Below are 24,375 nucleotides of genomic sequence, written 5' to 3'. Positions count from 1 at the left end.
AGCAGCGTACAGCCGCGGACAAAAGTAAACGGAGCACGCAACTGTCTTCAAATATTTTTCACGCGTCACCTAATTGAAATTTCCAGCAGTGGTACGCGCATGCTGGTAGAGCAGGTTGATGGGCTTTCTTGTAAACAAAAAGCGCTTCTTCATTACCAATGGAGAACGCGTGATTGCCCTTCGAACGCAATAGCGTGCTCCGTTTACTTATGGCCGCGCCTGTACACGTGCATTTGCTGTGGGTGATAGTGTACTGGTGCGAAATTTCAGACGAGGTGAAAAGTGGTTACCTGCGACTGTGGTGGCAAGAACTGGACCTGTATCGTACAGACTGTGAGTGGAAACCACTCAAGGTGTGTTTGTTTGGAACCGTCGCCAGACCCACATCATTCAGGCTATGAGCATGGACTCGAGTTCTGCGCCTGAACAGCATGACTCCGAGCAGCCGCATCCAGCGACGACGGCGGTGGAGCAAGATTCATGTCCTCTGGCATCCACGACAGAGCGCCGTTATCCTGAGAGACACCGCCCTCCAGACCGCTTTGTACCATGAAGTACGATGTTTTCGTGTTTCATTTTCATGTACCCGAATGAAAATAAGAACGGGGGAGTGTAGTGGCTGCGCGCCTACTGATAGCAACACGCGCGCTACTGGGACACGCCCCTTTTTTATTTTTATTTTTTATTTTTATTTATGAATACTGTCAACCCTCATTTGAGGGTTGACAGCCCTTTGATAAGGGCTTATAGTATACCGCGGCACCGAGTGCTGTCGCGGGCACTTCTTCCTAGCTTGTCATTGACGTCGGCCCAGCTCTACTGACGCTCGCCAGTAACTTTGTTAGATGGAATTAAGAATTTCCGTCGACGCACTTTGCTGTAGCTTCGTGGCTCTGGCTTGCACGGAAGAACACCAAAAAATATTTAGGGGAAGCCCCCAAGGTGGAGCAAAATTTGTAATAAGGGAGTAATTACGCATTGGCATCCACCCAAGCGCAGCCATACGGCTACAAAGGAAAGCTATACAGCTTTCTCAGAAACTTCGTAGTTAAAGACAAATTCGTCCTGGTCCGGGGTTCGAACCCGGGACCACCGCTTCACTGGAGCAGTCGCTCTACCAACTGAGCTAACCGGGACGGCAACCAGGACGGCAAACTTCGAGTTAGTGATCAATTCGCTCTCGCCCTACCATAAGCTTGCCGTCCCGGTTAGCTCAGTTGGTAGAGCGACTGCTCCAGTGAAGCGGTGGTCCCTGGTTCGAACCCCAGAAAAGGAAGCATTTTTCTTTAACTACTAAGGTTCTGAGAAAGCTGCATAGCTTTCCTTTGTAGCCGTATGGGTGCGCTCGGGTGGATGCCAATGAGTAATTACTCCCTTATTAGAAATATATTTATTTCTCTTTCCTTTTTGTCTCAACGTTCATTGGGCAGCAAGGGAAGATAGTAGTGCTAAGAAATTTCAAGTAACAAAAACGTACTGTTTCTCGACCCACTGGTTGCGTTGATTAGAAAGTTGAGAGAATAAAAGATAGTGATCACTGGCACGTATGGACAGAGATGTTCTCTAGCGTTACAGATTTGCAAATGAAAACCTGTCTTCATCACAGTTTGCTTCGCAAAACTGTTTGGAGCATAACATCTGCGTTTCATATGGTTGCCTTTATAACTAAAGCAATGACAGTTTTCGTTAAAAGTAGTCTTTTCGCATTTAATATGAGTAGTCAGTAAACGTTGGTCAAATTCAATTTGTTCTCAATACCGATTTAAAAACATGTACCATCTGTCTGTGGGCTTGATTTGGGAAGGGATCTCGGTGTCGCTGTCTTGCGAGCGCTCTAAGCCTGTGAATAGTTTCTCCAGCAAAATAAACACTTCCGCCAGCCATGTGACGCAATGCGCCGGCGCACAAGGTCGATAGCAGACTCTAAAGAGTGAGAAAATAGAGAGCAGGATGAAAGCGCGGAGCATGACAGCAGCATGAACAAATGGGCTGACCTTCGTTAGAACAAGCGGGAGTTCTCTATGCTGAAACATTAGCTTCCGAATGCATTAATACATAGCTGTTTTCTTGCATGAAAGGACCACCTCCCTGCAGCTAGGCACGGCCCGAACCTAATCCTTCACGTTGGTGAGCAGAGGAACCTTCCAGGGCGCATTCCTGTAGCCCTTCGTATTTATTATTACCGTAATTGTACTAGAACTCAAATTGGCAACAATCTCGGCGCTGCAGCAGTACACCGACGACACCACTATCTGATCTAGCACGGTTGAACACTGTGAAATATAATCATATCTGCAGCAAGCGACCGACACTGTGTCAGCACACAGCCAAAGTATAGGCCTAAACTGGCTGCATTCAAAATTGGAATTTTAATAATAATTCTGAAACCATCACCCGCCTGCTCTTCCCATCACCTTGCGTGGAGCCCCCCAACAAACGGTCAAAACCTCTTAGCTCTAGGCACCTACATCTCCAATGATAGCACTGACACCAATGCCGTGAAAGTTTTTCGCGCATCTGTGCAGAACCCTGTCGCTGTAATCACACGCATCTCCAAACGCCACCGCAGTGGCGGTCCTAAGGGGGGGGGGGGGGGGGAGCGGAGGGGGTGGTCGCCCCCCCCTCAAAAGCCTTTGCATATCTTCCGCCCGTTTTCTGGGTCTCATACGGCGAGATGAGATTTTTGACGTAGAAATATAAAGCTCTTTCGCCTGTGATGCTTAAAGTAGTCCCCTACTTTGTACGTTCACCGTGTTAGCCGCTGCGTTATTTCACAGAATTCTCCGTTCTGCAGGTTTATTTATTTATTTATTTATTTATTTTAGTACCTCAAGTACCCCAAACAAGGCGCATTGCATGAGGGGTGGGTTGTACAGAAATATCAACAAAAAACGAACATATTCTGTACAATGCCAACATCACGGTTCAAAATAGAAATGAAACAGGCAAGCATCTCAGAAAAACACTGTGCAGAACGCTCATATGTTTTCGAATACAAAAGAAAAAAAAAGACCAATAAAAGACAGGAATGAGCGGTGAACGGTGGGGAAGAATTCAGTAACAGATTAGAGAACAGTAAAAATCGCATAGTAAAACATGGTGCAATAGGTCAACGTTACAGGGGAAAGGTACACGAAAACATAAAATGTGCTATAAGATTTAAGCTTATCTTTGAATGCAAGCTTGTCTTCTAATATGACAGTGGCATTGGGAAGCCAGTTCCAACATTTTGCTGTTGGGATCAAGATAGACTGCGCCAATGTTTGTGTTTTTGGGCAAGGCCATGACACCTGTTGTCTGGTTTTGTGACGAGCTGAAAACAGGGCGTGTCTTGTGATGTAGACGCTTAACGAAAAGGAATAGCAGAAATGATGACAAATGGCTAAAGTTGCTTGCTTTCGACGGTTCTTTAATAATGGGAAGCTGGATCGGTTCTTCAGATCGGTTACACTTGTGTAGGATGAATTATCGGAATGAACAAATCTAATGGTGTGATTTTGATAAATTCTAAGCTCTCAGAAACGTATTCCTCCTGCGGGTTTCGAAATGACGGCTGCATATTCTAATTTTCGGCTCATTAATGTGGTGTAGGCTAGTAACTTTACATGTGCTGCCGCAAATTTCATTGAGCGTTCAAGACACCCAGGGGATCGGCTGGATGCTGCAGTGATGTGTTTGATGTGCGTTGACCACGTAAGATGGTCTGACAGGTGTAATCAAAGATATTTGTATGCTTTTGTATATATGCCACCATTCGCAACTCGACCGAGTCCATCGAAGCGGAAGTGGCGGCAATAGGTCTAGCAATTACGTCTCTGAAGAATATATTTCTCCCAGATTCTATCTGCATTTTTGTAAAGCAAAAATTCCATGCCCCTGCCAGTAGCATCCTGTAATCTGCTCCGTCTCCCAATCGACACATCACAGTCCTCTAGATTCCAGCTCACTACGGACACCCGGACAACACGGCTGCTCACGAGCAAGACCGAGACCTCGTCAACCGTACGGTTGGTCGGCTGCGCTTTTTCCGCAGAGCGAGGGACCACCTCGTCACCTATCACGACATCACTATGGTTTATAAAAAGTCACGCCAAATCTTCCGCCCTCCTTAATGTTCCGTAACTAAAACCGAACAGATGGTATGGTGTAGACTACAAACTGTCACCATGCCATCTCCTTTGCTACTTTCCCTCATGCATAGTGGAAGAAATCTCCATCATGTCAGTTATGCCCAACCACCAGACCGGATTTTAAGCACACTTATCAAGCTTACTCATACAAACTGAAACCTCCCTTTCAAGTAATGGAATCATAGGAGTGATGGGATGCTGCACTGCGCCGCTCACAAACGGAGTTATAGCATCTCATTATTGGCTATGCCTTCAAGGTCGCTGCCGGCCAACCGTGCCCGGTCATCTAGAGTGGCCCCAGAGCCAGTCGCCGTCCTGCTCATCCGGTCTCCCTTCACCCTCCGTCACCTAATTCACTGCAGTGGATCCAATATAATTTTTTACAACCAACCTTCCAATACCTTGTCCCTGATAGTCCGTCTGGCGTTTAGGAACGCCAAATCGGTTAATTCAGAAGGCAACTGTTGTTAGGATGCGCGTCAGAGTCCCGTTTACCGAGGAATACTGTAAATGAGGATATCAAAATTTATCTAGTTAACACACTCAACGCTTCTCTTGGACTCATGTAGTACTCTTTGTAAAAACATTACACTGATCGCCATTCCGTACAATGACCTTAGCTCTGCCGGTTTTTTATTTGAGAAGAGGAAGCTACACACAGTTCAGCTAGTGCTGTAAAAAAAAGGAATCAGGGACATAGGATTGCAGCCTTTGCTATTTCATCCCAACAATACAGTTATATATACTGGTGCTACCAGCAAAAGCCGTCATGCACGGAACCTTTTGAACGATAGTCTTGAGCTTTGTTGTAGATACTTACATTGATGTGCATGGTGTTGTATTCACTTTCGTCTTCATGCAGAACCTTAGAGGCAGCCACTGAAGCTTTCTTTAGGCTTAGATGCCGTTCGTTTTGAACGATCACAGCCGTCTCGAAGCTGCCTGCTGGACGAATTGCTGGGTAACCATTTAGAGCGCTTATTTGAAAGATAATGCCTAGAAGAACAAAAGAAAGCAGAAGTCAACCCCTTTCGGGAGCAGGCTAGCTTTGGGCTCACCAGAAAGGGGGTAGTAGCGCCTATGGCCAAAATAGTTTGTTCTCGGAGTTAGGTCTTCAATGTAGTTGGTGGGTTTTTTTTCTGCATTTTGGTATTGAAATCCCCATCGCAAAAAAAAACGCGGCGTCCACTGTCTGCCGTGAAATTCATTGATTAGTGGACGACGTGCGTGTTGTAATGAAGACACCAACCAAAAAATAGTAAATTGAAGAGCGCCTCTGGTACGATTCAAACCCGTGTCGGCGCGAGCACGTCAGCTTCACTCGCCGCGCGTTATACCCATATGCCGTCGGCGCCGTTCTGTCCTTTATTGCGTCAGAAAAACACCAAAGGAAGAAAAGCACACTCATGCTCTCCGAACACACACTTAGATGATCCTGATGATACGGCATGTCGGTCCTTCATATGGCTTTTCCCCAGACTGAATAGCCTCATCAATAACAAGAGGTCACAGGGCACAGGACATTTTCCTGAAGATTGGTTTATTGGTTTATTGGGATTTAACGTCCCAAAGCGACTGAGGCTATGAGAGACGCCGTAGTGAAGGGCTCCGGAAATTTCGACTACCTGGGGTTCTTTAACGTGCACTGACATCGCACAGCACACGGGCCTCTAGAATTCTGAAGAGGCAAAAATCAAATACTGTACTTTGCTATTTCAAAGTCATTCTAATCATTCGTTGTAATATTTTCCGGAGGAAAATATCATCACGGCACACATAAAGGATGAGAAATTGTCTCTGGTGTGCTGCACAGGCGGCAATTCGTCATTCATTGGGAGAGAGAATAAAGAAATTTTATTATAGGACGATGCTGAACGCATCATAGAGGAGCTCTGAGTCAAGGACCGTTGTGGCCTGAACTTTCAACTGGGCTCAGCGAACAACCATCTGAGTGAAGCCATGCCTTCACAGGTATGGAATTGTGTGGAATTAGAAATGGAACGTTTTTGCAGAAAATTGAATATACATGCACCTAACACGCTTTGAAGAACTGACTTTAAGAAACTCCAGATAAGGCTACCGATATAACGGTATAGGGAACAAATATTTGGTAAGAACATGAGTCATCTGCCTTCTGGACAGGCTTTAAAGGCAATCTAAAGAAAACTACACAGTGGTGAAACTGAAAATGTCTGCAACTTAACCAATCTCCATAGAGTTTCCTCCTTACCTTGTCAGGTAAGCTCCAATAGAGAAGGAAAATCAGTATTAAATGCATAACAAGCACTGAAGCTACTAAAAAAAGAGTGGTCTACTGATCTGAAAGAGACTGCGATATAAGCTGTTTGTCAAATGTATTAGGGGAATCCCTAGGGTGGACCAACACTGTTCCCACTTCGAGTTATTTATCATTTCACTCTCCCCCTACCACAAGCTAACCATGCTGGTGAGCTCAGCTGGTACAGCGACTGCTGCGGTCAGAATGTGCTCTAGAGTTCGAAACTTGCAGCAGGATAAATTTTCCTTCAGCTACTAAGATTCTATGGAAGCCCTTTCCTTTCCAACCATATGGATGCGCTTGGGTGGATGCCAGTGTGAAACAGGCTGCGCGACAAATGAAGAATGCTTACTCCACAACGCTTTAAAGGGAGCGGAAAAATACTTAAATGGGCATATTCTAGTGCAACAGATCTGTAGAGGAGTTATTTGTGGCTATACGAGTCAAATTTGAAAGTTCTGTGCGAACCCCATATTAAGAAATACATATTAAAAATCTGCTCGCACTAGCTCGCAACCAATTAGGGTGACACCTCACCGCCCCGCGTCATCTACTCCGATGATGTCTTTGGGCAGACGGGGAGAGCTTGAAGGCTGGCCGTTCTGCCCACTGGCATCTGATCAGCTGATAGAGTACTGTACTAGAAAAGCGCATGTAGGGAGGAATCAGACTAAGCAGGGAAGGACAAATATAAAGATCTCGGAGCTGGACTTTTAAAACGTCCGCGCCTTTCAAGGAATGGTGGTTATTGAGAATGGAAACAGGTGCTCGTTGAGGCCCAAATAGCTCTCTATTTAGGTGCCAGGTTTCATATTCATGGAAGTCTTTTTACCACAGCCCAGTGCCCCTGGGCAAAACATCAGCATATATACATGCTCCAATACCGTGCACAAGAATATTTACAAGCTTAATCAAACCTCTTCAAGCTACTTGGCTAGTCTCACCAGATAGTCTCCTTCATCGAACGTGCAATTTAGATATTGGTTTGGATAATTACACCGCTCATGCCACAGACCTGATCTGAACATGTGAGGTTCATGAATACGAGCTGAAGACAGCTGAAGAAAAAGTGACTACACTACATTGCATCGCGAAATTTGATGGTATCCGTCATCAGATTTCTTACCAAGTGGTATGTGTTAATTTTTTCGAATTAATATGTTACGCCCCAAACAGGAGGGGGGGGGGGGGAACCATAACACAATACCTGCAAAACTCCTATTGAAACAGGCGTAAGGCAAGGCAAAAAACTTGATTGAACCTGCAGTTAATGCCTTCCCGGACAGAAGATTTGTTAGTCGGCAGGTGCGAAACTGCACCTTTCGTTTCGTCCAAAGTAGCAGGTTCTTCTGCTACAGCGTGCTGCTCGTCACCAATTTGGGGAAACGCTTCGTATGAGCAATTGAAAGCTGGCTCCCCCATTTGTACCTTCACTTCACCCAAAGAACCTCCAATAATAGTAAGAAAATGCATTCAGATATGCTTAATATCAAACTTTTCAATAACAGGCAGCAGCTTGTTAGAGGTTGTCTGCAGGACTGTGAGATCCTAATTATTCACAATTCCAGAGCACACAGTGCCACGTAGTATCAGTGTGGCGTAGAGAGGGAGGGGGTGCGGGGATAAGGATAAAAATTGTAATGCAGGTATGCAAAAGCTAGTAGCCTGCAAAGTGTACAACTACAGCAGAAAAGAAGACTGAGTTAAGGGCAGAACACATTCTGCAAAGAGGAAGAAAATACATGACACCAGTGAAAGTAGTTATGTCTTCCGTGATCGTTTTCTGAAACCATACAACACGGAAGAAGTCTCCATTGCTGATCATTGATTTAGAGGTACATCAGGGTGCCATAACATATTATCAAGCATACATAACTATATGCATAAGGCACTTACAGAGACAATTGCTTCTTTCATTGTAAGTGGCCTGCTCAGCTACTGTCTTGTCGAAGAGTCAGGGTTTCAAGACCTGATGAGGTACACGGTGCCCGAATACAAGGTCCCCTGTCGCACGACATTCTCGAGGATCATCGTGCCTGAAATGTTCAACGCTGTCAAGCGCTCCGTCCATGACAAGCTGCACAGCTTCATCAGAACAGATGTAGGCTCTGTCACCATCACAACTGACGGCTGGACGTCGCGAACTGGAGACAGTTGACAACACGCTGTTGCGTTCCACTCCTAAAGGCAAAGATTAAGCGTCATTAATTGGCAGTTAATTAATGCACCAACAGAATGTGAAGTGAACAATCGCGGAGCAGAATGCAGCACTCGGGCTTTCGCCTTTCACCACTTTAGCCGCTAGGAGGAACGCGGGCGTTCGCATGTGGGCGGACGCACTCCACATCGGCTCCGTGTCTTTTCGAAGATTCCGACCCAGTTTTCACGTGGGCCACCGAAACTTTTCAACTACATCGACGGATAACGTGACCTGGACCACGGCGACACCACTCTTGAGCCGGTAGGCCCAATTTTTTTTACTTTTATCGGACTTTTGAGTGGCCACCTGCGGCCGGGAGCGCTGCGCCTAGCGTAGGCCTAGCGCTCTCCCGGGGCGGCCCCGTGCGGTGCTTGCGTGCCTAGACATCGGCCAGCATGGAACCCCGGGACGCTGACGACCCTATCATGAATGAACTTACCCGGACCTCGGCCCAAGGTTCGGCGAATATTGAAGGTACGGACGAATCTCCTGCCGCGCCGCCGGTCAATGCGAGCCCCGGTCTCGGGGACGCAGTGACCGAGGCCATGGAGACCTCGCCACCGCAGCGGGACGACGGGGCCGACATCGACCCACTGCAAGACGAAGACATGGATCGTTGGGAGCTTGTTTCTTACAAACGGCGCCTAAAAAGGAAAGGCTCGAAGAAAGGCTCGAAGGGGCCAGGCGATCCCCGGGAAGAAGCAAGCAGAGGCGGAGCAGAGACGCGAGTGGCGTGCCGCGCTTTACATTAAAACCACATCTGGCGGGAGCGCAGCGGCAGATAAGGCCACGTCCGCCGCCGCTACCGAAGGATGATATCAAGATCATTTATCGCCCCAAGGGAAGCCTAAATATCAGCGAAATCCGTGTTGACCAGGCAACGCAAGCCCTCGTCGCGGCCAGCGGAGGAAAGATCAAGGAAGAAGACTTCATCATGAGACTCCGGCCCGGATCGAACGTCATGATTGCGAGCACGCCCGACCTGGACATCGGCGACGTGCTCAGGAAGATCGAAAAGCTCACGATCAATGACCAGACCTATGCAACCAACACCTATCCACCCCTACCGGACGACCTGAAGCGTGCGGTAATACACGGCGTCATGCCGGGTCAATCACCGGCCCTACTGAAATCGAGGCTGCGGCTTCGATCCCAAGGAGTGAATATCCTGGAAGCGAGAATGCTGGGCAAGTCGGAAACGGCGCTCATCACGTTCGACGGCCCGTATATCCCGCATTGGGTCATCTACCGCTCCGGAGAATTCAAGACCTACCCATATCGTCCTACGAGGCAGATCTGCTACGTGTGCGGAGAGCAAGGCCATCGTTCGGACGTCTGTCCAACGCCGAACACCAAGCCCTGCAGGACGTGCGGCACACACGACCCACCAGAAGGCCACCCGTACAAGGCCAAATGCATGGTGTGCGAAGGCGACCACGTCATCAGGGAGTGCCGTCGACGCCTCAAGACTACTGACGAGCTCCGGGGCAGCACGACCGGCGGCCGGCAGTCCCGGAAACAACAATGGCAGCAGCAGCAGCAGTACTATTGTGATACATTCCAGCGGCTAAAAAGACACGGACGAAGGTAGACGAGACAGGACGAACGCCGGACTTCAACTTCAGTTGAAGTCCGGCGTTCGTCCTGTCTCGTCTACCTTCGTCCGTGTCTTTTTAGCCGCTGGAATGTATCACAATAGTACTACCAACCAACTAGCCCAACTTTCTACGCTTAATAGCAGCAGCACCACCAGCAGCAGCAACAGCAGCAGCAGCAGCACCAGCAATAACTACCGCAGCAGCAACAACAACTGCCGCAGCAGCAACAACCGCAGCAGCAGCAGCGGAACCCGCACCTGAGTCGAGAGCGCCGACCCAGGTGGCTTAGCTCGGAGCGGGACCATGGCCGCTCCTCGAGCCGAGGCCGTAGCACCGTGCGTGATCGCAGCCAGGGCCGATCCAGGGATGACTCTTTCCCGCTGCTCAACCGGTCAACGGCCAAGCCGAAGCAGCAGCAGCAGCAGCAGCAGCAGCAGAAACAACAGAAGAAGGGCGGCGTCAAGGTGAGCTGGGGAGCGGGCTCTCCAAACCCACTGATTCTGCTCTCGGATCAAGATAATATTACGCGTAACTCAAAAGAAATTAAAGCACTAAGAGAGGAGAATGCACATCCCCGAAAAAAAAATCGATGACCTCATTAAAGAGATGCAGGCTCAGAGAACAGGGCACGTACCGCGGCCCCCGACCCCGGCGGCTGAAGTGCAACGATCTCCAACCCCCTTAGCAGTGAACCTCGAAGAATTAAGAGCTTTCATGCAGCGCATGGAGGATTTCATGATTCGCACCGAAGGACAGTTCCGCCAAACTCATGCAAAATTAGATGCCATGCAGGTCCAACTCAACCTGTCACAACAGAACGTCACATTACTACAGCAAAAAGTTGCGTTGCAGGACCAACGTTTCCGCAACCACGTCAAAAGTCAAAATACGCAACGAATAACAAAAGAGGCCCGGGACAGGCTCATACACGAGCGCCGTTTCGGAACTGAAGGCTCCAATCAGAACAGTGCCCAAAACCATGGATAAAAATACTCCACTAGAAATCTCGCAATGGAACTGCAGGGGGTACCGCCAAAAGCAGGGACTCCTAATGCAGTTTTTACATACGCAAGGCTCCACACCCGATATAATAGCTTTACAGGAAACTAACACTACACCGTCACTCAGGGGATATACGTGCTACGATAGCGGACGTACGGCAACCTTGGTCAGCAAAAAGTTGGTAGCCATAGCCCATGACCCAATTCCCAGCACCAAAATTGAAGACTTAGTGACGGAAATTATTCCCAAAAAGAAGCGTAAGGAAAAGAGTGTCTTTCTCGTAAACCTCTATAGCTCGCCTCGCCGGCGGGACGCGAATTTTGGTACACTCTTTCTAGGGGCCAGCAAACTTGCGAAAAGCAACTCGTTGCTCTTTGCAGGCGACTTCAAGACTCGCGGACAGCAATGGGGATACCCCACTAATAATCACAAAGGTATACAGGTCGAGGACGCGGCGGAAGCGATCCAATGTACCCTCTTAACAGAGGAACTTCATCCCACGCGCCTCGGCACTTCGATCTGCCCGTATACGTGCCCGGACTTAACGTTTGTCAGGGGAGTGAAGCACGCAACGTGGGAGAATCTGCTGGAGAATCTAGGCAGTGACCACTATATTGCCACGTATCATTGTACTGTTTGTTCGTTCACGCTCAAGGCTGCAGGAAAGGGTTGTTATCACTTTTGTTCGTGACGCGAGAAGCGACCAGACTAATCTCGATTGATCGCAGCCATGAAAGGCTGCATCTAGGTTTTTCTAGATTACTGTAGATGATCTTGTCCTGTTATCTGGAAGTTTCCTTGCCGCCTTTAAATTGAGCGATGCCGCGAGCGGCGGGCATTCGTAGTTCGACGACCGACGAGCAAGTTTGTTGCTTACGCCGCCGCCGAGTGATTCTGTTCTTTTGCGGGCGCAAGTCAGCCCAAATAAAGAGCTTCGTTTCCAAGACTAGTTGGTGTCTTCCTGACCACTGGACTGCCGTCACTAAAACGTGACATCTGGTGGAGGTGCTGGGTAGCCTTCCAGGTACCGGACAACCCCTGCCAGTCGTGACGCCAGCCCTTTGAGTTATTCGCCGGAAGACCTGACTCCAGTCTACCACGCAGCCTCTGGAGCCTCCAGCCATGACTTACGCCGCAGCAGTGCGCCGTCCTGTACCTCGACGACGGGACCCAAGCCCGTATCGCCCTTAACCAGCTGCGCTGGAGCGCCGCCCTCTCGCCCCAACTCGCCCGCCCTACGAGCGTCGTACACGGCCGAGGAAATGCCTCGAGTGGAGAACACCCGACCAGCGCCGCCCACAATGCTTCCACTGCGGAGAAGCCGGTCACATTCTCCGGTACTGCCCATACAGGAGAATGGGCATCCGAGGGTTCCCTTACGACGCCTCACGACCCCGACCCGGCCAGCGACCAGCCGAAATCGAGGATTTTTTGCGTCGGGAAGGATACTCATCGCCGAGCCGCCTATCGCGTTCTCCGTCGCCATCGTCACCGCGCTAAGTATCTCCTAGCCGAGGCTACGCAGTGCGTGGACGCTTCCCCATCCCCCGAAGGTTAAACTGAATAAAGCAGCCTCTGGAGGTGAGGTTGCTTCTGAGCGCAAAAACTAAGATCCTACATCGACGAAAACAGAAGGTCATGCCCCTACGACGACGACGAACCCTACAACAACGACGAACCGTACGACAACGACGTCCCCTAAAAGACGACGACCCCTTGGGAGACGACGATCCCTACGACGACGACGATCCCTACGACGACGACGACTACTACGACAACAAATACGACAACAAATACGACGACAAATACGACGACAAAAACTACGACAACACCGACGACGACGACGACACGGCCAGACTTGAAGCTTTTACCGCTGCCCTTACACCTTATTAGGAACGCTAAAGGACTCTAAGTTCTCGAAGCATTCTCCGTGTTTATTTTCATTTTAAAGCATCGAGACGATGCTTCTTTGGAAGGGGGGTAATGCCACGTATCATTGTACTGTTTGTTCGTTCACGCTCAAGGCTGCAGGAAGGGGTTGTTATCACTTTTGTTCGTGACGCGAGAAGCGACCAGACTAATCTCGATTGATCGCAGCCATGAAAGGCTGCATCTAGGTTTTTCTAGATTACTGTAGATGATCTTGTCCTGTTATCTGGAAGTTTCCTTGCCGCCTTTAAATTGAGCGATGCCGCGAGCGGCGGACATTCGTAGTTCGACGACCGACGAGCAAGTTTGTTGCTTACGCCGCCGCCGAGTGATTCTGTTCTTTTGCGGGCGCAAGTCAGCCCAAAAAAGAGCTTCGTTTCCAAGACTAGTTGGTGTCTTCCTGACCACTGGACTGCCGTCACTAAAACGTGACAATATCCTGAAGACCACGATAGCAGCCACCAACATCAAGCGCAAGCTCGGCATGGCCAAGATCACCAACTGGCCGGCTTTCCGCAAGGCTTGCGCGGACCTGGAAGGGGGGATTACTTCCATAGATGATTGGTGTCAACAACTTAAAGACATCCAGAAGCGGTACACTCAGGAAGTGGATCGCACCGAGCAAACACCAGAGGTGGACCGTCGGCTCATCAGGCTATGGGAGGCACGTCGAGGACTCACCAAGCGCTGGAAGAAGCAGCGCTTTAACAGGAAGCTCAAGCTTAAGATCGCAGAAGTCACCAAGATAGCGGAGGAGTACGCGACCCAACTGGCCAGGCAGAGCTGGCAGCAGTTCAGTAGCTCGCTGGACGGCACCCTCAGCACGGCCAAAACGTGGCGTATACTCAAGACCCTCCTCGACCCTACCCAAACCAGGGCCGAGAGCGGGAAAGCTATCCGCAGACTCGTCCACACCTTCGAGGGTACGGAAGAGGAACTGCTAGATAAGGCCAAAGAGAAATGCTACGACACGACCTTGCCTGCGGCATACGCGAAACCATACCTGGGGAAACCGAACTCCCACTTATACAGGACGATCACCAGGGAAGAAGTGTTCGTTGCCATAAAGGCAGGCACGCGCAACACTGCGGCGGGAGCAGACAAGATCCAGAACGCACTCATACGCAACCTCTGCGACGAGGCGGTCGACCAACTGACCACCTTCCTCAACGGGCACTGGGCCGCAGGAACGGTTCCTGAAGAGTGGAAGCATGCAGAGGTCGTAATGATCCCCAAACCGGGTAAGAAACTCCAGATCGAAAATCTCCGACCTATCTCACTCACCTCCTGCCTAGGCAAGCTGTACGAGCGAGTCGTTACTCGGAGGCTCCAAAGCTACATGGAAGACGAAGACCTGTACCCCCCCCCCCAGTATGTTCGGCTTCCGAGCCCACTTCTCCACCCAGGACATCCTCTTACAACTCAAAGAGGAAGTCCTCACCAACGTCCCGAGCGTAGGCGAGACCGTGGTTATGGACCTCGACATCAAAGGAGCCTTTGACAACGTTAGCCACGCGGCTGTAATGGAAGGACTCGACAACCTCCACTGCGGCGAGAAGATTCACAGCTACGTGAAGGCCTTTCTCTCCAACTGCACTGCAACGGTTGGGCTCGGAGACCTTCGCAGCGCTAAATTTTCGACCCCCAACAAAGGCACACCTCAAGGGTCCGTCATCTCGCCACTACTTTTCAACGTGGCCATGATCGGCCTCGCGAGACAACTCGAGAAGATCGAAGGCATACAGCACGCAATATACGCTGACGACGTCACGGTCTGGGTTACCACTGAGTCGCTCAGCCAGAAAGAAGAACGACTGCAAGCAGCGGCTACCTGCGTGGAAGAATATGTCAGTGCACGAGGCCTCGCCTGCTCCACCGAAAAATCCGAACTCCTGCGAGTCCACAAAGGGAAACACAAGGAAGGGTCCCTCAATGTCTCCCTCGAAGGACAGCTAATTCCCGAATGAGACAAGATACGAGTCTTGGGAATGTGGCTCGAGAGCAACCAGCGATGCGGCCATACGCTCGGCCTTCTCAAGCAATCGACCAAGCGCGACCCCACCAAAAGTCACACATAGCATTTACTGGGTGCCAGGACACACCGACATAGCGGTGAACGAACGCGCCAACGAGGTAGCTCGAGGGTATACGAGCCGAGCTTCCTCCCAATCGGACGATCTACCCGACCGAGTCAGCCCTACGTATTCAGACATTCGCAACTACTATAAGGGGGTACGTATCCGCTATCCGCCGCCTCATCCTGATCTAAATCAACTAGAGGCAGTGTATTGGCGAAGATTGCAGACAGGAACATTCCCAAACCTGCATATCCTTAGCAAGATTTACCCGACGCAATATCGGGACACTTGCCCGTGGTGTGGTAGCAAACCATCGTTGTACCACATCACGTGGGAATGCAGTATAAACGAGAGCTTTCGCAAAGACCCGAGTGCAGAACAGTGGGAGAGCCGGCTCATCAGCGGCGATCTGGGTTGCCAACAAGGTCTGATCCAACACGCCCAACGAGCAGCGAAGCTCAGCGGTGCCCTGGAATAGGGGCACCGACCCTGTGAGAAGAAGGAAGGTGGACCTCTTCTTTCTCGTCTGCTACTAACACCTTTCTAGAGCAATAAAAGTCTTTCCTACCTGGGGACAGTTACGTGTCTGTGACGTGCCACGTGTTGAGTGACGACTTCGTGCCCCACAGTTTTGATCTTGCTTGCTGTCACCTGTGTGCAAACGATACTGCAGACAACCTGCGTTGTTTACTCATGGACGTTTTGAAAGAGTGGGACATACCTGAGGACGTCCCTTGCTATGTAGTGACTGACAATGCTCGGATCTTTGTGTCCGCGATTGAGCTGACGCCCTGGGTGCACATTGCTTGTTTCGCGCACACTCTGCAACTTTGTGGTCAGGACGCGAAGAAAGAAAGCAACGGATTCGGAAGCGTGTGTGGAAAAGCACGGGCTATCGTTGGGCTCTACAAAGGAAGCAGCAGCACGAGAACAAGACTACAAGAAATACAAAGGAGAACGGGCATACAGGAGCCACTGGAGGTGATACAAGATGTGCCTACAAGATGGAATAGTGAATACGCCATGCTAGCGCGCTTGCAGAAGCTGAAGTCAGCTGTGACAGTAGACTTGGCAGAAACAGATTCTGTTAACAGCCTGAGCACTCTTGAATGGCGTCAAGTAGCCGTTTCCGTGTCAGTGCTGCAACCGATTGAAGAAGCCACTACGGCTGCTTGTTCTGAGTCCCACCGAACATTGTCTCTTGTTATTCCCCTTCTTGACTGCATTCAGGTGCTGCTTTCAGAAGAGGCCAGTGGAGCTGAGGAGCTAGAGTTTTCAAGGAACCTCCTGAGGTCTGTGAAAGCAAGAGTTCAAGGTATAAGCACACAGATGCCCCAAGCTGTTGCCACTGTGCTTGACCCTCGTTCCAAGGATGTCTGCAGCGACCAGCAAGAAAAGGTGCACATGCGGTCCCTCTTGTATTGAGTACTTCAGAAACAGAAAGAGTCAAGGCCTTTACAGTTCGGCTCACTAGAAACTTCTGTACAGGAGCAGACGAATTGGAGAGAACAGTCATCCGTTTGGGGAGTGTTTAATACTGTGGTATCGTCAAAACGCAAAGAAAACCTTTGCTCTTTAATGCAAGAAATGTCCGACTATCTTTAGTCCCCAGTGTTGCCTCGTGATAGCAGTCCATTTCAGTGGTGGCAAACAGAAGGAAAAATCAAGTATGGAGCTCTTGCAACCACCGCCAGAAAGTACCTTGCCATTCCGGCTACTCAGATGGCAAGCGAGAGACTCTCCTCAACTTGCTCCAACACAGTAACTTGCCGGCGGGAACCACTTTCATCAGACAGTGTGGAGCACCTTGTTTTCTTGCACGGCAACTCTGTGCGGTCAAAGCTTCCATAACATTTCCCAGCAGACCTGCTGTGCAATTTTACAGTCCAGTACCATTTGTTGGTGAATATCCCTAGTTACATTATGAGCTCCAAGACTGCCTTTGTTTTGTCGCCGTAGTTAAAACACTCTTTACGTACAGTGCTGCTACTGGAACTTACCCAGTCTTTCATATACAAATTTAAACCTTTCTGAAATGCGCTTTGTTTCACTGCATCTGCACTACTTCTAATGTTCCACCTTTTGGGATGCTACGCATCTTCGGCAACGCCGGGTAGGGGCCTCCCCTAGTGATTAGCCAGTTCCACCCTTTTTGTTGTTGGTCCTTTTGATAAAATTAACGACACAAGGACAAACAACAAATAGGGTGGAACTGGCTAACACTAGGGGAGACCCCTACTCGGCAGAGCCGAAGATGCGTAGCATCTCACCTTAGCTCAAAATAAAAACAAACACAAATACACATTCGTGCCAGGTACCGCGTGTCGGGTGGACACCCGTGCTTCCCGGCGCGTTCGCGAGCGGCCGCGTTCCAAGAAAGGAGACGCTCCGCTTTGAGTGCCCCCAGCCGCGTTCCGATGACCCCCGCGAACGCTACCGACAACACTGTACACGGGCACCAACACAACATTACTCAAAATGCACACTTAAATACACACAGTGGCATGCCTGCCGTGCGCCGTAACACAGCGTCCAAGTTGGTGCGTTGCACCCAGTTCACCAGCATGCACACCCGCGTCCTGCTCGACACACACACCGACACTCGCAACTAGAGCGTTCAGTAGCACTCGCACGGCGTCCGTAAGTGGCCACATGAGCCTCCTTAGTCGCACCGAGCGTCCTTGTGTGCGTTCGAGCCACTACGCGTCTCAACACAACGCCTAACTGCCACTCGGCTCATTAGGCTGGTGCCACAGCGGGGCAAGAATTCAAAAATGCTGCCCTCCAGGATCGAAAACAACGTCCTGATCCTCGATAAGTCCAAATCTTTGACCATGCGACGCCCCTAAGGGCACGCTCTCGTCGGCGCGCCCGTACGGACCGCGTGCTGCGTAAGGAACATATCTCTTGCCTAGTTCAACTGTAACAGTGCGGCCGGCCTTGATGAACATAATTTGGCGTACCGCAGCACGGAACGTACTGTTCCACGCGCCGACATTCACTGTGAAGGCTATGCGCCTGTCCCGTGCTACTTTGGAGCGTTTGGAGCTATTTGCACCGTTCCTGAACGGGCAAACATTTAAATCGCCGCTCCCTGCTTGATAGACGCTGGCCGGCTTCGTGGCATCGTCTGCTGCACGAGCTGACTCGCCGTCGCTTGACCCGAGCTTGCCTTGCGGCAAGTCGCCACTCATTTCCGGGTACTCAAATGACCTGGCCGGCCACACACCGGGTGCGTTCGACAACTGCGCGGCGCTCTGCCCGGTCGGCCCAGCGGGCCCACCTCCGCTCTCTGCCTCGGATGTAGAGCTGTTGTCACCAGGAACGCTACGGGGCACTTCATGCCCTATGGCCGACACAGTGTGTGTTTGCAGCAACGCCAGATTTTCACCGATTACTAGCTCCGTGTCGGAGGTCACAATCTTAGTCATAGAGCCTGCAGGAATTAGATCACTCTCCTGCTTGGTTTCGGACAATTTGGTCTCGACTGGCCCTAGACCATCAGAATTGGGCTGCTCTTTTTCTTTGCTAGCCGCCCGCAGTGGCGAAGCTGTGATTCCTTCAGAAATCTCGTTTTCGCTCTCTGCGGCATTTCCCAACAAAGAGGCGTCCGCGCATATCGGCTGATTACCTACAGCGACCTGACTGCTCTTTCCTCCACCTGTGCTTGAGCAGGATAAGTCTTTGTCTTCCAGCACAGGCGGCCTCATCTCTCGGGACTCGGAGCAGTTCTCCGTGGCTGATTGACTGGCTCTTCTGCTCACCTTGATCTTAGAGATCTCTAGCTCTACCTGCTGGCGTCTCGCTTCTATAACCTTCAAGACATACTTTACATCCTGAGGTTCTTCCTCGCGAAGCACCGCCTTTCCGCCATTCACTTTCGCGAGTTGAGCCTGAAGGTCCGCTAAGCGCGCCTTCGCTAACTCAACCTGGTACCTCACATCGAGTGAGGGCCGGCATGGATAGCCCTCCATACCGCCGTCTGTACTCCTCAACTGTCCTACCGGCTCGAACACAGGGACGTGAACAATGCGACCAAGGAAACTCACGGTTTCGATGCGTCGATCCGCATTGCCAGCTCCTTGGCGTTGGAGTACACCGCCACTTTCCCCGGACGCTGCGATGAGCTGTCGCACGCCGCTGCTCCGCCGCCGGTGACCGTCAAGTTGTCGACGCGCTGCTTTTCTGGACCTTATGCAGTCCCGCGTCGCTGGACTACCGCCGTGGTCCTTGCATCCTTGCCGCCGTCTCTCCGCAGGTCCTTTCTCGAACGCTGCTGTTGCCTGATCGTCGCCTTTCTCCCTGCGTTCAATCTTTTTCCTGCGCCGTCTTCCGATGGCCGCAGGATCCTGTCGACTGCGCCAGTAAAGTTTCACAGGTTCTTTCGTCTTCCTTATTGCACCAGCGGTGCCCCGCCAGAGACGGTTTGTTCCAACTAGAAAACTGAAGCTCTTCCGATGGCCGCAGGATCCTGTCGGCTGCGCCAGTAAAGTTTCACAGGTTCTTTCGTCTTCCTTATTGCACCAGTGGTGCCCGCCAGAGACGGTTTGTTCCAACTGGAAGACTGAAGCTCTTCGCACCAGGGGTGCCCGTCAGAGACGGTCTTGTGTTCAGTTGAGACGCAGGGGTAAGGCGAACACTTCAAATTTTATGTACAGTATTTACAATAGATACAAGTTAAGGCACTAGACACATTAAGCAGCAAAAAGGACAAACCAAACAACAAAAAGGTGGATCTGGCTAATACTAGGGGAGGCCCCTACTCGGCGTTGCCGAAGATGCGTTGCATCTCACCTTAGCCCAGAACCCCGCTTCCAGCTCCGGGGCCCGGTTTTAAAGACTTAAAGGCCCGGCCCACATTTGGTGGCTTCCAATCATGTTACGATGTTCACATGATTGGTTTATCGAGAGCCTGGCCAGCCCTCCAGCTCCCGTAAGGTGAAGAACCCTCTCCACCACAAAATAAAAACAAACACAAATACACATTCGTGCCAGGTACCGCTTGTCGGGTGGACACCCGTACTTCCCGGCGCGTTCGCGAGCGGCCGCGTTCCAAGAAAGGAGACGCTCCGCTTTGAGTGCCCCCAGCCGCGTTCCGATGACCCCCGCGAACGCTACCGATACCTTACAGGTCGTTTCCCATAACTGTTGCGACAAGTTTCATTCCTAGTCATTAAAGGCTTCAGTAATAACTGCAGATTAAACTAGACTAGTGTCTGCATTTTGTATGGGATTTCCCAGTGGTGTTAGCGCCTTAATCTAGTCAAACTTTTTAAAATTTTTGATGACTAGTCTGAGAAAGTCTCGTCTTAGTTGATGTGTTGTTGTTCCACTGATGCCATGTTGACAGTACTCAATTTCTAGTTGTGCGTTCTAGTAGGGCCAGGCTGTACTTCTAGCCAAGATGCATCTAGTAATTTTATTAACCCCTGCCAACTCCACTTGACTTTACTGAGCGCTATTCTCTTTTGGTTATGGCTCTGTGCAATCTTTTTGTTCTTAAAGATTTAGACTGTTCCTCCTGTAGTCAAGGTTGATACAGCTGTGCATTGCTGTCAACTATATATCAAACAATATTTTGAATAATATTGAATTTCAGACACTTTTGCATCCTTCGTAATCCACGTACAAATGATATTAACATAACTTCCAGAGTATTCGATTCGCTGCTTTCACTATTCAATTCGTATTCGATTCGCTTTTTAGCTACATTATTCGTATTCGATTCGATATCAATACTATTCGTATTCGATTCGCTTTGGAAAAAGTACTATTCGCACACCCCTACTATTAACTCATTAATTCTGTCGCATCATACCCTTACACCGAAGCTTAGGTGTCCCCTCAATTTTTTTTTTCTGCTAAATTGTCTATGATATCAATGACTGTGCGTAAAAAGCAATCGTTTGCTGCTGGAACCTTTTTGATCAAACGCAACTGTTTATTTCTTTCAGATATATCTACTTGAGAGAACCCGTCCTAATCAACACTACAATTTGTCCTCAAATGATGATATCCAAATGTAAACATTCTTATATTCAATAAAGTACCAGAACAATTTGTGCTATGCCCCGCCGTGGTGGCTCAGTGGCTACGGCGCTCGGCTGCTGACCCGAAAGACGCGGGTTCGATCCCGGCCACGGCGGCTGAATTTCTTGAAGGCGAAATTCTAGAGGCCCGTGTGCTGTGCGATGTCAGTGCACGTTAAAGAACACCAGGTGGTCGAAATTTCCGGAGCCCTTCACTACGGCGTCTCTCATAGCCTCAGTCGCTTTGAGACGTTAAACCCCAATAAACCAAACCAAACCAATTTGTGCTATGCCAAAGGTATATATCTAGTCAGGAATCTTGACCGAAGGTATTTTTGAAATATAGAGAAGCAATTAATAATGAAGCCAGTTCTCACTGGATCAGCAATGCCGGTGCGCTAGCCGCCGATGAAAAATCAGTCGCGTTGTAGCTGTTCACATGCACAGTTTGCTCACTTCAGATCAAGGTGACAGATTACCGGAGTGCGTGCTAAGCCGGAGTGCGCAGGCACTGACCCAACGAAAACACACCGCTGCTGCTGCTGCACTCCGCCTATGTCGCCGTCGTTTGCTGCAGGTTCGCAACGTTGAGAACGACGGCGCTCCTCGCCGGCCGCGCAGCATCGTCATGCTCTTAATCGCGCACACGGAGCTCACTATGAATGGTTGAGACGCGGATGCTCGCAGATCCAAAACAAGCGCTTTTGAGTAACATTTTGATTTTGTGACGTGCAAAAACAGTCGCCAGCATCTGAATGCATGTCCTCGAGTGCAGCGAAGGTGGCGCCTTTATTTTTGCGCTCACTATACAGCAGTAGGGCTACACGGCAGAAGGAACTTTTCGCTGCTGTTGCAAAACTTATACCAATCATTTTAATTTGAAAACGAACAGGTCACGGACGAGAAGAAGCATGCAGCTACTTCATGCGCTCCGTGCTCTGGATACAAAGCTTGTTTCCGTGCGCGTCTCTTACGCCGCGCTGGCTTCAGAAAGGCACACAGCAGCATACCGACATCGCGATTATAGCTTGGAGTACAGAGCCAATGTCAAGGGAGATGGTTAGGACACAGAAACCAGAAAATTGCGCTTGTTGCTTCGCCGGGCGCCGTACTTTCAATCCGACCCGAGCGCAGTCCGGCAGGCGTATGCCCAAGTAATGGCGGAGGCACCGCGGTTCGGGCACCACACCCTAGATGGCGCTGAATTTTCTAAAGGTTCTATTGTAGACAAAAAGGTCATAGTGCTCGATAGGTACAAATGTTACTGCATTTAATTTATCCAAATCATTAGGCAGCGACAGTGGTGTTCACCGCTTTTGTGCCCTTGAATGAAAGGAATCAATAATTTTTTCTTTCTCTGGCTTCTTGCCGCTTATATGTACATAGTTAGCTGCTATATTTTTGATTAAGGAGCAGTGATTATTTTTCAGTTTAAGCCTAAACGGCCGCTGCTTTCATGGCCATCCTGTACACTTATTTATTACACGACGGCTTAGAAATGCTGTATCTACGATGACACATACTCATTATGCAACTCTAGAAGTTTCGGAATAGGCTCCACAATTTGTGCGCATCGTCCGGGCTTGCTAGGCTTCGACGGTGTTGCAAGACGCATGTATTTAAACCGATACAGCATATGGACAGCCTTTCGTACGTCTGTAAACGCGCCGCGGAGCATAATTTGCAACTTCGAAACCTGCAGACTTACAGGCAAGAAGTGGTATCGTGGTGGCTTGTGGCTGAAAGTACTACTGTATACCGCTGATCCATGGGAGTGTTCGTGATTAGCAGATCTTAAACTCCAGTCCTTCCTGCAGGCTGCAGGATGAACTGTGGAAACGATCAATAAGCAAAAAGTAAATAAAAGATATCAACAGATTCCTGCTTTCTGATATCACCACTTCTAGTTTCAACGTCTTGGTTTCAAATATTCTCATCCGAGGAAGGCAGCAGTGGCGCAAATAGGGGACAGCCTGTTATTTTCCGCTTTGTCAAATAACTTGACGCTGGATGTCGTGAACTAAGATGCTCGCGACGAAACCCGTCCGGGGAGAAAACAACCGGTAATATATTTAAATATGGCTTCCTGCAAAAAGGTGTATATTGGGCATATACTGGTTACAAAGGTTATAGTCTGAAATGTTTTTCGGACCTTTCCGAAATTATGAGAGAGCGCAGATCGGTACCTATTAAAAAACGTAATGCGAGAAAGGTGGAAAGTGTATGATGTTCATGTAAGGGCCGACTGATGTATCCGAATGTGTTATGTCATTTCTTGAACAACTCTTTACAGATGAGTAAAGTATTCACTGCATTCTTTACGTTGGGATTACTTAAAGCAGAGTGCTACCTATAGCTGTCCCTTTCTTTTCGGTTCAGATGAAGCAGTACTGAAATCTAAACCTGATAAATTCAGTTCCTGAGAAGAAGGGATGGTACACACACAAACAAAATTAAGGAGGAGTTATGTAAACGGTAATATGTTAAAATATATATCTGGTTCGCTCTTGAAAATCTAGAGATCATACAACATTTTGCAATGTTGCTTAGCCTAACAGAAATAAAGCATTTCGGTATCGAAGGGTTTGCAGGTAGGTTCACGTAAAATGCTTTGTGTACATAAACACTGGAAATTGACAGCTCCGAACGTAGACTATGCAAAAGTAAAGTACTCACTCATTAGTATCTTGCAACCAGCGGACTTAAGGCGATTTCTGAGTTGTAGGCATATTCCTCTGCATTAAATTTTTCCGCTACTTTGATTTCAAAGCGGCTGCGTTGTAGGGTAGCGTTCAGAAATATACTTTTCTTACGTTCCAGTTGTCGCCTCGAACCCCCTCAGTCACAAACGCCTTTCAATTTAATAGCAGCAGAGCAGGAACTCGTGTGCGCCATCTGGAGCCTAAATGTCAGCGAGAAATGTCAGCGGCTTGACAAGAACCAGGCTTTCGTGTTTCATGGTTTTCTCATTGCAACACAATAGAGTAAGAAACTCTACGGCTATGTGACGTCATAGCGGAGGCTTTTCTGGCTGCCCTGGAGTAAGAAAGGTTCAGTTCAACCTAATGCAACGCCGTGTGGATCTGCTCACTGCCGAGGGGCCACAGTTATATAAAAAAGGTCACGATGGC

The 24,375-nt window shown here is 49.4% G+C and overlaps 1 long non-coding RNA gene and 1 other non-coding gene across 2 annotated transcripts in view; both read right to left on the bottom strand.

The window, feature by feature from the left end:
* Nucleotides 1-24,072, bottom strand: part of LOC149324935 (uncharacterized) — a 33,588-nt gene extending 9,516 nt beyond the window's left edge. The window contains exons 1-3 of the long non-coding RNA XR_016286630.1: nt 23,921-24,072; nt 22,953-23,074; nt 4,951-5,126 (exon numbers count right to left, since the gene is read on the bottom strand). This is a non-coding gene — a long non-coding RNA (uncharacterized LOC149324935). The remainder of the gene's footprint in view (nt 1-4,950; nt 5,127-22,952; nt 23,075-23,920) is intronic.
* Nucleotides 1,063-1,136, bottom strand: TRNAT-AGU (transfer RNA threonine (anticodon AGU)). The gene has a single exon. It is a non-coding gene; the product is annotated as a tRNA-Thr (tRNA).
* Nucleotides 24,073-24,375: the final 303 nt, after the last annotated feature.

The sequence above is a fragment of the Amblyomma mixtum genome, unplaced genomic scaffold (assembly GCF_055824585.1).
Source record: "Amblyomma mixtum isolate Tamu unplaced genomic scaffold, ASM5582458v1 scaffold_11, whole genome shotgun sequence".
NCBI classification, from domain to species: Eukaryota; Metazoa; Arthropoda; class Arachnida; order Ixodida; family Ixodidae; genus Amblyomma; species Amblyomma mixtum.
This window is presented reverse-complemented; position numbering and strand designations above follow the sequence as displayed.